Here is an 11,411-nt window from a genome sequence, read left to right as displayed (position 1 = left end):
ACAAAATAACATAATTTTATATGCTCAACGTGCATGGGTATATATATTTACAGGCTGTATAAATTTAGAGTGACATCCCACATGATTGGGATTTCAATCTAAACTACTAACTAGTCTACTCTACAACATACTCTTACCAAGTGGTTGAAGCAATCAACTCAAGACTAATCATCAAATGGTAGTAGATCTATACTAAAACACAGAGTCATCTTGCAAATTCCAAGAAGAATCACAGTCTTCTTGGCATGGGCAACAAATGCATTCACAACTCATGGCACCGGATAACCGACTCACAATCTCACATCGCAGACTAAAACTAAACACACAGTTTTATTGCTATCTATGATGATGGAAGGCCCATCGAAGAAGCTGAAAGCCTTCTTTTCTTCAAGGAACTCGGAGAATTTGGTGAGACATGGTAGCAGCTGGTGCACATGATGTGGATCTCTGCTGCTGCTGCTGTTGGAGTACTGCATTAGTTGAAGAAACATTGGATTGGCAGTTGAGAGGGCAAGCAAATCCCAAGAACACAACTGGTCAATTTTCGCAATTGCAGATCTCAATCATGAAGCCATCTGGATCATGGAAGAATGATCAACATAAACTCCTCCTTCCTCCACGGTGCGTTTTATAAATTGGATGTTCATCTCTACAAGCTTGCTCTCTACAACCTGCATGCTCTCACACTGAAAATAAACAAATATCAGATAGGTAGTATTTTTTTGGCCCCAAGTCCTTGAATAACATAGTTTCTTACACTATTTTAAATTATGTTTTAGGACATTATTTGAAGCCCGCTATCAACCCCCAAAAATATTATGAGTCACTATTTTCAGCATCATAGAGATTTCTAGATGAAAAGTGGTTTGATATGTGAAAACAACACCAGACGCCACAGGATTTGATATTTTTGTGAAGCGAAAATATCGTTTTGTTTTCGTTGGGGAATGAAACTATCGTTCTGTAAACATACCTGAAAGGACATGTGATTATCCATGGGGTTAATATTCTATAAACATACCTGAAAGGACATGTCATTATCCATGGGGTTTATCTCCTGTTTCTTGGGCATTCCCTCTGGATTAGGATTTTGCAGCAAGTGTATTCCCCTTCCATAGCTGAAGAGCCTACAGGAAAAACAACAGTGAAATCAACACAATTCCCAAAAACAATTATTGACACACTTCATTTCCCCATGTAGATCCTCGCATCTTACCATGCCTATGTGTATTTGTTTATCCACTTACCATGCTCCATCGAAGTTAAATGATCCGGGCCTCTTAATAGGAAAGAAAACGAGAACATTTTCATAAAAGTCCATAGAATCCTCAACAGATCGGCATACCAGGGATATATGGTTCATAGACACGAGGGGCAGTGGCTCGCCAGCTCCCTTGGCCGAGGTGCTCTTTGCAGCATTTCCCGCCATCTTTGCTTTTATGGTCCAAGGAGTTTTGCCAGTGAGAGAAGATCTGGATCTCTGGAGTGCCCACATATTGAACTCGGGAGGATTGCTTCCCTGAGTGGGCTTTGATCTAGCAGAGAACTTTAGACCAAGGCGGACAATATTTGAAGTGTAGTGTCCACAAACACACTTTTATGGGCATCCACTAAAAACCCAATTGTCTTTTTCTGGGGAGAAATTTTTGGGAGATAAAAATCAGATTTGAATTGAAAAAGGAGTTACAGCTCACAGGGGAGTACTGCACCTGGAGACTGCACTCAAACAAAGAGAACTCTCTCCGTATACTCTACTATACATCAAATGAGCAATTACATCATTAAGTACTTTATTAGAACTCAGGAAGTTGCAACCAAACTCCTAAACTCTAGGAACAAATTCTAAACTAAAGAGATACGTTACAACCGCTGTAACCATTTCTCCATTAATACAAAATAATATTAATTATTTTCAACCCCCCCGTTAATGGAGAAAGGATTATCCTTAACTCCTAGCATCCCTTTAAACAATTCAAACTTTACACGCCCAAGAGGCTTAGTAAAAAAATTAGCCTTGTTATCACAAGTTTTACAATATTCAACACATATCTCTTTTGACAGTAGTTTCTCTCGATGAAGCAGAGCTACAGTGCTATGCTTTTTGTTGCTCCATGCTATGACCCCGGATCCAATGCTGAATGTGTAACCTGTGATAGATATTTGATCATCCAAGTTACCTGTCCAATCGGAATCAGCTGCTAGAATAACATCAGAAGTGTCAGTGTACAAAATGCCATAATTACTAGTACCACTAAGATACCTCAACACACTTTTTGCTGCACACAGTGACTTTTGAGTGTTTCTGACATGAACTGGCTCAACACACTAACAGAGTATGCCAAATCTGGTCTAGTTGTAGTCAGATATATCAAACTGCCAACTAGCTGTCTGTACATGGTTGCATCCACCTCTTTAGTACCGTCGTCACTGCTCAACTTTAAATTCTGCTGTAATGGTGTTGCTGCTAATCTGCACTGCTCCATTCTGAACCTTTCCAGCAAGCTTCTGGCATACTTTCCTTGAGTAAGAAAGGTTTGTCTAGAGTCTTTCCATCTCATACACTTGTGACATTTGATTTCTTCGATCGGATTGTTAGCATTAACTGTTATGATCATATCATCTACATACAAAGAAATCAAAATTATTCGCCTCTGTTTATTAAACTTGGTATATAGATTTGGATCATTCAAGCTCCTATGAAAGCCATGTTGTACAAACGATGGGTCAATTTTCTCATACCACAACCTGGGTGCCTGTTTTAAACCATAAAATACCTTTTTCAATTTACATACAAGATGTTCCTGCCCCTTTTTCACAAAACCTTCAGGGTGTACTAAATAAATTTCTTCCTTCAAGTCACCATTCAGAAATGCAGACTTAACATCTAGCTAGTGTAGTTGCCATTTGTGTTTTGTTGCTAAGGAAATTAGCATTCTAATGGTGTTTAATTTTTGTTGAGATTGCAACAAGATGATGGAGCTTAGTGAAAAGAGTCGCCTTCACTAAGTGGGCCCGCAGGAAAATTATGGCGCAAGTTCTATTTTTGACCACAGTGTGGATAATAATAGTGTGGATGATCACAGTGTGGGTGACCACAGTGTGAGTGATCATAGTGTGAGTGATCAAAGTCTATTTTTAGACTGGCTGTCAAAAATAGAAAAGTCAAATATTATTGTCTCATAATAATATTTGGACTATAAACTTGATCTTATTCTCTTGGAGCACTTCAGTTTGAGCTACAGATGTGGCCCATGTAGCTTTCAGAAGGAAGTACGCTTTTCTTATGAGTCAGTTGAGTTGTTGCATGCATGACTTCAGTTAGAACTCAATCAGTTGAGTTTGGTGGAGTTTATTGTGGAGTTGATGGACTTGTGTTCAATTTGACTTGGTTAAACTAGTTGTAGTTAGTCTAACTGCAAATAGACTAATGATGAGTTGTTAAAATAATTATTAACTCATAATGCAACTATAAAATACATCAGTTAACTCAGTTGCATGTCAGTGCATGTTCAGTTCAGCAGGGACAGGTGTTAGAGAATCAGATTGCTATCAGTTGTGATTATAGTTGTGCATGATGATTTGCACAATCAAGGGATTGAGTATGCCAATGAGTTTTCTCATGTATTTTCCCAGTATTGTAGCTTGTGCTCATGTCCAACAAAGTGTGAGTGACTTTTTGCATGTGAAATACGAGTTCGGTAAACCATTCTCATCAGTTCTTGAGCAGGTATTGAGCTGGAGAGGCAGGCAAGCAGTGGAATAGATTTGGAGATCAGATCTTAGCTGTATTGTGTGTAACAGGTGGAGCTAGTACTGGATTTATTGTGATAAGCATTGTACTTTGTAATGTTACATGGTCTCAATCATTAATATACAGATAGTTGGGGTTTTTAGCGAGATGCTTTCCCCGGGTTACATACTGTGTTAATGTGTGAATGCTCTTGATGTTTTATTGTTATTGATGCTGCTATATTGATGATCAACGTAGAGAAGCTTATGTATTGTGTATGTATTCCACAATAGTACATGATCAGGATAATCTCTGTTGAATATGTGTTAAATTATTCAAAATTTCTACATGGTATCAGAGCCAGGTTGATCATCAGATCTACTATTCAGGAAGTGTTTACATTCTATTTCTTCAGGCAGAGTCTATAATCGGGCCAGGTAGCCTCTGGATTCATCCTTCCTTTGGAAGGTAAGATATCCAGTGAATTCCCATACAGTCAATCTCTGTATGAGAAATATTGTGTTCTCACGAATCTTAGATCCGAGGCAGTTGAGTTGGTTGTTGGTGGAATTCGAATTTGCAGCAGTGTTTTCTTGGTGACAACGCAACAATGTCTTTCAACGGATTGCGATTGGAGTATACTCTTGGGGCAGCTCAAACTATATTGCATGGAAGGACAGGATGGAGGCAGTATTGGATGATAACAAGCTGAAGGAGTTCATAGAGACGGATGTCCCAAAGCCTACTGATGCTACTCAAGCTGATGCTTGGCAAAAGAAGACCGCAAAATGTCGAAGGATTCTGTTGGAGGGCGTGAAGGATCACATTGTGTCCAGCCTCCATGGAAAGGCTACTCCATATTTCATGTGGAAATCATTAACAGAATTATTCCAAAGCAAGAGCGATCAGAGGAAGCTGGCACTCAAAGATAAACTCAGAAACATTAAATGCGAGAAGGGTGACAATATACCCAAGTATCTCACGAAGTTCACTCATTGTCGAGATGAGCTGGGAAGTGTGGGTGTTACTGTCGATGATGAGGACTTGGTGAGCTTGGCTCTCCTTGGTCTTCCGAAGAGTTGGCATTCCTATCAGGACTCTGTCAATGGTCGGGAGAAATTGCCAGGATGGGAAAGACTATGGTCAGATCTTGTGCAGGAGGAGATCAGGCGGAGTACCAGGGACGGATCTTCGTCAAAGGGAGCTGATGAAGAGAATTGTGCTTTGGTTGCCAAAGCAAAGAAAGGGAAGAGAAAGAAAGCTTCTCAGTCTGGTGCGAAAGGTAAGAAGCAGGATATGTCCAAGGTGAAATGTTTTCACTGTCGCCAGCACAGACACTATGCCACTAATTGTCCGCAGAAGAAGAAGAACAAGCAGGCTGCTAGATCTTCAGCAGGAGAGGCTCTAGCCTCACAGTTTGAGCTTGATTTTTCATTGATCGCATGCTTGGTTTCAAGTGTGATGGGATCGGTGTGGTTCTTGGACAATGGTGCATCTTTTCACATGACGGGAGATAGAGATTTGTTCTCTGATCTGGAGGACAAATATCTTGGAGTGCACATCGAGATGGGCGATGATGGTAGGTACAGTGCGACCGGTATCGGTGCCATATCCTTTGAGAGGGAGTCTGGTAAACCCTTCGTATTGAAGGAAGTCATGCATGTTCCATGATTGACGAAGAATCTCATCTCAGTGGTGATGTTAGAAGACAAGGGGTATGATGTTGTTTTCAGCGAAGGAAAGGCTTTCCTGCACAGCAAGACAACTGGTGAGACATGGAAGATAGGGGTTCGAGTGAGGAACCTTTATCAGTTGAATGTAGATGGATGCGCAGCAATGGTGGGCAAGGCAGAAGGATTGGTGAGCTGGGATGATGGCGAGTTGTGGCACAGGAGATTGGGTCACCTTCACCATGGAGCCTTGAAGATACTGCAGCAGATCACTACAGGGCTTCATAAAGGCACACTTGCGCAGTCAGATCAGTGCAAGGGGTGTACTTTGGGGAAGTTTTTGAAAGCCACCTTTCATGAGAAGGATATTCATGCCACGACGATCCTTGAGAGAATTCACACAGAGGTGTGTGTACCTTTCTCAGTTGCTTCGACAGCAAAACACAGGTATTATGTGATTTTTGTTGATGATTTCTCTCGTAAGTGTTGGATCTTCTTCATGCAGAAGAAGAGCGAGACATATTCAAAGTTCTGTGAATTCAAATCACTGGTCGAGAAGGAGTCGGGGAAGAAGGTGAAGGCTCTTAGGAGCGATAATGGTGGTGAATACATCTCGGACGAGTTCAAGGATTTCTGCAAGGCAGAAGGGATTCATAGAGAGCTCATAGCTCCCCATAACCCACAGCAGCATGGGGTAGCTGAACGGAAGAACAGAACGATTGTGGGTGTTGCACGGGCAATGTTGCATGATCAGGGCCTACCCCTTCACTTGTGGGCGGAAGCATGCAATACAACAGTTTATGTGCAGAACCGTTGTCCTCATAGGATACTTGGCATGAGTACACTCGAGGAGACTTATTCTGGTAAGAAGCCTGATCTTTCTCATCTGAGGATTTTTGGTGCTAACGTTTACATGCCTGTGACGAAGGATGCCAGGAAGAAGTTGCAACCGGCCGCAGAGGTTGGGATATTTGTGGGGTACACTGATACGCCCCACAACTATCGTGTGTATTTGCCAGACAGTGGTAAAACTGTTGTACGACGGGATATAAAATTTCAGGAGGAGAAAGCCATGAAGCATTCGCTTGAGAGGGAGCTACACTTGCATGCAGATGAGGAGCTATTAGTTCCTAAGGATGAGCTTCAGGATGTGGATCAGCCACAAGACGAGGTTAATGGAGTGGAAGAGACCACTCATGCAGCGCCAACCATCAGAGGGCGAAAGCGCTTGACAGAAGCTGAGCGACTGGCTCAAGATGCAGAGAAAGTTGTAGGACCACCTACAACCCAACGCAGGTAGAGATGGTCACCTAATCGGTACACTGGATACATGGCTCTTATGAGCAAGTGTGTTGTGACTGAGCCATCCTCTTTCGAGGAAGCTGTGGAGGATCCCGCATGGGTAGACACCATGGTGGAAGAGTATGATTCTATTGTCAGAAACAGTGCATGGGAGATTGTTCCTAGACCGGAAGGGAAATCAGTGGTGGGTTCGATATGGATCTACAAAGTTAAGCAGGCAGCTAATGGGGGTGTGGAGAAGTACAAGGCAAGATTTGTTGCCCGAGGCTTTTCACAGATAGAGGGGATCGATTATGAGGAGACCTTTGCACCTGTCGCAAGGTATTCTTCCATACAGACAATTCTTTCTCTCTCAGCGCAGATGGGATGGCACATTCATCAGATGGATGTGAAGACTGCGTTCCTCAATGGAGTCATTGGGGAGGAGGTGTACACTGAGCAACCCGAAGGCTTTGAGGTCTTCAGCAGCGAGTCGCATGTGTTCAGGCTCAAGAGAGTGCTGTATGGGTTGAAGCAAGCACCACGTGCTTGGTACACACGGATAGACAGCTATTTCACAGGACTTGGATTCTCCAAGAGCGAGGTAGATCCTAACCTATACCAGATTGTGGTGGAGGGTAAGTTTCTTATCATTGTATTGTATGTTGATGATTTGATTCTAACGGGTGATGAGCTGTTGATACTGTCATGCAAGAAGAATCTTGCTACAGAGTTTGAGATGAAGGATTTGGGCCTCCTTAACTATTTCCTAGGATTGGAAATATGGCAGCGCAGTGATGGATTGTTTGTTTCTCAGGGCAAGTATGCTCGGGAGATACTGGAAAAGTTAAACATGCATGGCTGCAAGCCTGTTGATACTCCTCTTCCTGGAGGTTGGAGGAAGGAGGATGCCACTTTGGGAGAAGAAGTGCATGCCACTGTTTATCAACAGTTGGTGGGGTCGCTGATGTATTTAGTCAATACACGACCCGATATATGCTATGCAGTTAACCAGCTTTCACAAGCTATGGTTAAGCCTACCAAGCTCTTCTGGAAGGCGGGCAAGCATGTATTGTGCTACTTGAGAGGCACATCAGGATAAGGTTTTTGGTACAGATAGGAGGATGAGGTGAAGCTATGTGGCTTCACGGATGAAAATTGGGCAGGGAGCCCAACGGATAGAAAGAGCACATCAGGAGGGGTCTTCAGTATTGGATCGACAGCCGTTTCTTGGTACAGCAGGAAGCAGAGATCCATGGCACTCAGTTCAGCGGAGGCCGAGTATATGGCAGCAAGTTTTGCTGCATGCGAGGCTATATGGATGAGGAAGATCCTGGTTGGTTTGTTCGGTTCTCATTTGGATCCTATTGTGATTTACTTTGATAACCAGAGTTGCATTAAACTCTTGGCTAATCCTGTATTTCATGATAGATCTAAGCATATTGACAGCAGGTACCATCATATCAGAGATTGTGTGCAGCAGAGGATCATGTTGCTTTCATACATTCCAACGGAGGATCAGGATGCTGATATTCTGACAAAGGCTCTCACCAGGAGAAAATTCGAGTACCACCGAGGCAGGATAGGGGTTGCTGATAATCCATATCTTGTCGAGAGGGAGTGTTGAGATTGCAACAAGATGATGGAGCTTAGTGAAAAGAGTCGCCTTCACTAAGTGGGCCTGCAGGCAAATTATGGCGCAAGTTCTATTTTTGACCACAGTGTGGATGATCATAGTGTGGATGATCACAGTGTGGGTGACCACAGTGTGAGTGATCACAGTGTGAGTGATCAAAGTCTATTTTTAGACTGGCTGTCAAAAATAGAAAAGTCAAATATTATTGTCTCATAATAATATTTGGACTATAAACTTGATCTTATTCTCTTGGAGCACTTCAGTTTGAGCTACAGATGTGGCCCATGCAGCTGTCAAAAGGAAGTACGCTTTTCTTATGAGTCAGTTGAGTTGTTGCATGCATGACTTCAGTTAGAAATCAATCAGTTGAGTTTGGTGGAGTTGATTGTGGAGTTGATGGAGTTATGTTCAGTTTGACTTGGTTAAACTAGTTGTAGTTAGTCTAACTGCAAATAGACTAATGATGAGTTGTTAAACTAATTATTAACTCATAATGCAACTATAGAATACATTAGTTAACTCAGTTGCATGTCAGTGCATGTTCAGTTCAGCAGGGACAGGTGTTAGAGAATCAGATTGCTATCAGTTGTGACTATAGTTGTGCATGATGATTTGCACAATCAAGGGATTGAGTATGCCAATGAGTTTGCTCATGTATTTGCCCAATATTGTAGCTTGTGCTCACGTCCAACAGAGTGTGAGTGATTTTTTTCAGGTGAGATACGAGTTTGGTAAACCATTCTCATCAGTTCTTGAGCAAGTATTGAGCTGGAGAGGCAGGCAAGCAGTGGAATAGATTTGGAGATCAGATCTTAGCTGTATTGTGTGTAACAGGTGGAGTTGGTACTGGATTGCTTGTGATAAGCATTGTACTTTGTAATGTTACATGGTCTCAATCATTAATATACAGATAGTTGGGGTTTTTAGCGAGATGCTTTCCCCGGGTTACATACTGTGTTAATGTGTGAATGCTCTTGATGTTTTATTGTTATTGATGCTGCTATATTGATGATCAACGTAGAGGAGCTTATGTATTGTGTATGTATTCCGCAATAGTACATGATCAGGATAATATCTGTTGAATATGTGTTAAATTATTCAAAATTTCTACAATTTTGCTAAAGGAGCAAAGGTGTCATCGAAATCTATTCCCTCTTGCTGTGAGTAACCCTTTGCTACCAGTCTAGCTTTAAGTTTCTCTATACTCCCATCTGCATTTATTTTTGGTTTATACAGCCATTTGCATCCTATGGGGGTTTTACCTTCAGGCAATTCAACCAAATCCCAAGTATGGTTTCTGTTTATTGATTCTATTCCTCATACATTGCAGCCCTCCATGCATCAGATTTACTTACTTCCTCATAATTTGCAGGTTCTACAATGTTTAAAAACTTTAACATTAATGCATAGTCTTTCAATTTAGAAGGTAATCGAGTATTCCTACTTGATCTCCTTGGTAGGGGACTTACCTCAAATCTGTCTATTTCAGCCTTTTCTGGGCTTGCATTATTGATTACATTTCCTGTTACTTCTTCTTCTTGTTTCTGCTCCTACTCTTCATCTTCCTCACTGTTTTCTTCCATTAGCAATGGAATGTGCCAATCACTGTTAGAGTCATCTTTTCCTTCTTCAACCTACTCTAGTTCTAACATTGTAAATTCCCCAGGATACCCAAGATTGAAAAGACCAACATGTTCGCCCTCCATAAGTCGCATAAGGCCTTCAACCAGATCAGAAACGAACTGGAAGCTCCGTGTCTGTTTCCCATTTCCATAGACTGTCAAAGGCTCCTTGCACAAAGCCTAAGCAACAAAATTACTTGCAACACGACCATCATCACGACACATTCGCGGATTAAAAATTTGAGCACTCTGAACCTCAACATTTGCCCCAACGCGCTTGGCAAGTCTGGATATGTTCAATATTCCCACATCATTAGTTTTGATAGTCTTCACAGGATTGTGTTTGTAATGCACAGGGGAAACGGGGCAAGCCAAATGGTATATCTGATCAGCCTCCAACAATAAGGGTTCCACAATATCATGTTCAAACCTTGGATTGCCAAAATGATGCAAAACATTCTCCTTCCTTCCTGTGAATAAATTGTCGACAACAATAACATTGTCACCTCTTGTCATGAGCCTGTCAGCTCCACCCGTCATGACAACTCACAGGGACTTTCTCTTCAAACCTATGAGCACATTAGCCACTGAATTCACCATCGAGCCCAAATGATATTGAGCACACCGAGAAATAGGCATCTCATAAACAACCCGATGAGGTTTGTTGGGCATAAACCTTCCATTTTCATTAACATTAGAAGCCAAAAAACCACGCTGAAGGATAAAGAAAGTCGATGCGATGGCGATTCCTATAAAAATTAACAGCAACCGTTGCTCCCTGAGAAAATAATCTACTGGCCTGATAATAGACCACGTCTTTTCTGGCTTAAAAGAGTACTCATCACTGTTATTCATATTGGACTGATAAATTTCTGATCCTCTGATGAATCAGTCTTCAATGAGCCACCACTAGGCAAGTTTGATCTGCTGCCACCAAACAGATCGGGAACTCCAATGCGACACCACCGGGCAAGTCCGATTTGCTACCATCGAACAGATCAGGAACTCCGATGCGCCACCACCGGGAAAGTCCGATCTGCTACCACCGAACAGATCAGGAACTCCAATGCGCCACCACCGGGCAAGTTCGATCCGCTGCCACTGAACAGATCAGGAACTTTAATGCACCACCACCAGGCAAGTCCGATCTACTGCCACCGAGTAGATCAGGAACTTCAATGCACCACCACCGGGCTACTTCGATCTGCTGCCACCGAGTAGATCAGGAACTTCAATGCGCCACCACCGGGCTACTCCGATCTGCTGCCACCGAACAGATCCAGAAATTCAAAGTGCCACCACCGGGCAACTCTGATCTGCAAAAAATTGCAGATTTTTCAAAGAGAAAGAGGTTGGCGCTCTTTGACAGCGAAATACCCGCGCCAGAAACAAAATCCACGCGTTTCATGAAATTGGCGCGATTAAAGCTTGATTTTCCGCGCCAATAGGACTTTCTGGCACGTTGGCGCACT

At 42.4% G+C, this 11,411-nt stretch overlaps 2 pseudogenes across 1 annotated transcript; both read right to left on the bottom strand.

The window, feature by feature from the left end:
* Positions 1-387: 387 nt before the first annotated feature.
* LOC149162971 (glyoxylase I 4-like) lies at positions 388-1,479 on the bottom strand (annotated as a pseudogene). Its single transcript, XR_016261615.1, has 3 exons — positions 1,248-1,479; positions 1,022-1,127; positions 388-686 (listed from the first exon to the last, which is right to left on the bottom strand). The product of XR_016261615.1 is annotated as a glyoxylase I 4-like (transcript).
* Positions 1,480-10,119: 8,640 nt separating this feature from the next.
* LOC149162970 (UDP-glucuronic acid decarboxylase 4 pseudogene) lies at positions 10,120-10,479 on the bottom strand (annotated as a pseudogene).
* Between the last annotated feature and the right edge of the window lie 932 nt (positions 10,480-11,411).

The sequence above is a fragment of the Pinus tabuliformis genome, chromosome 5_2 (genome assembly GCF_031772625.1).
Source record: "Pinus tabuliformis cultivar Carrire ecotype Pingquan chromosome 5_2, CPIR1, whole genome shotgun sequence".
Lineage (NCBI taxonomy): Eukaryota > Viridiplantae > Streptophyta > Pinopsida > Pinales > Pinaceae > Pinus > Pinus tabuliformis.
This window is presented reverse-complemented; position numbering and strand designations above follow the sequence as displayed.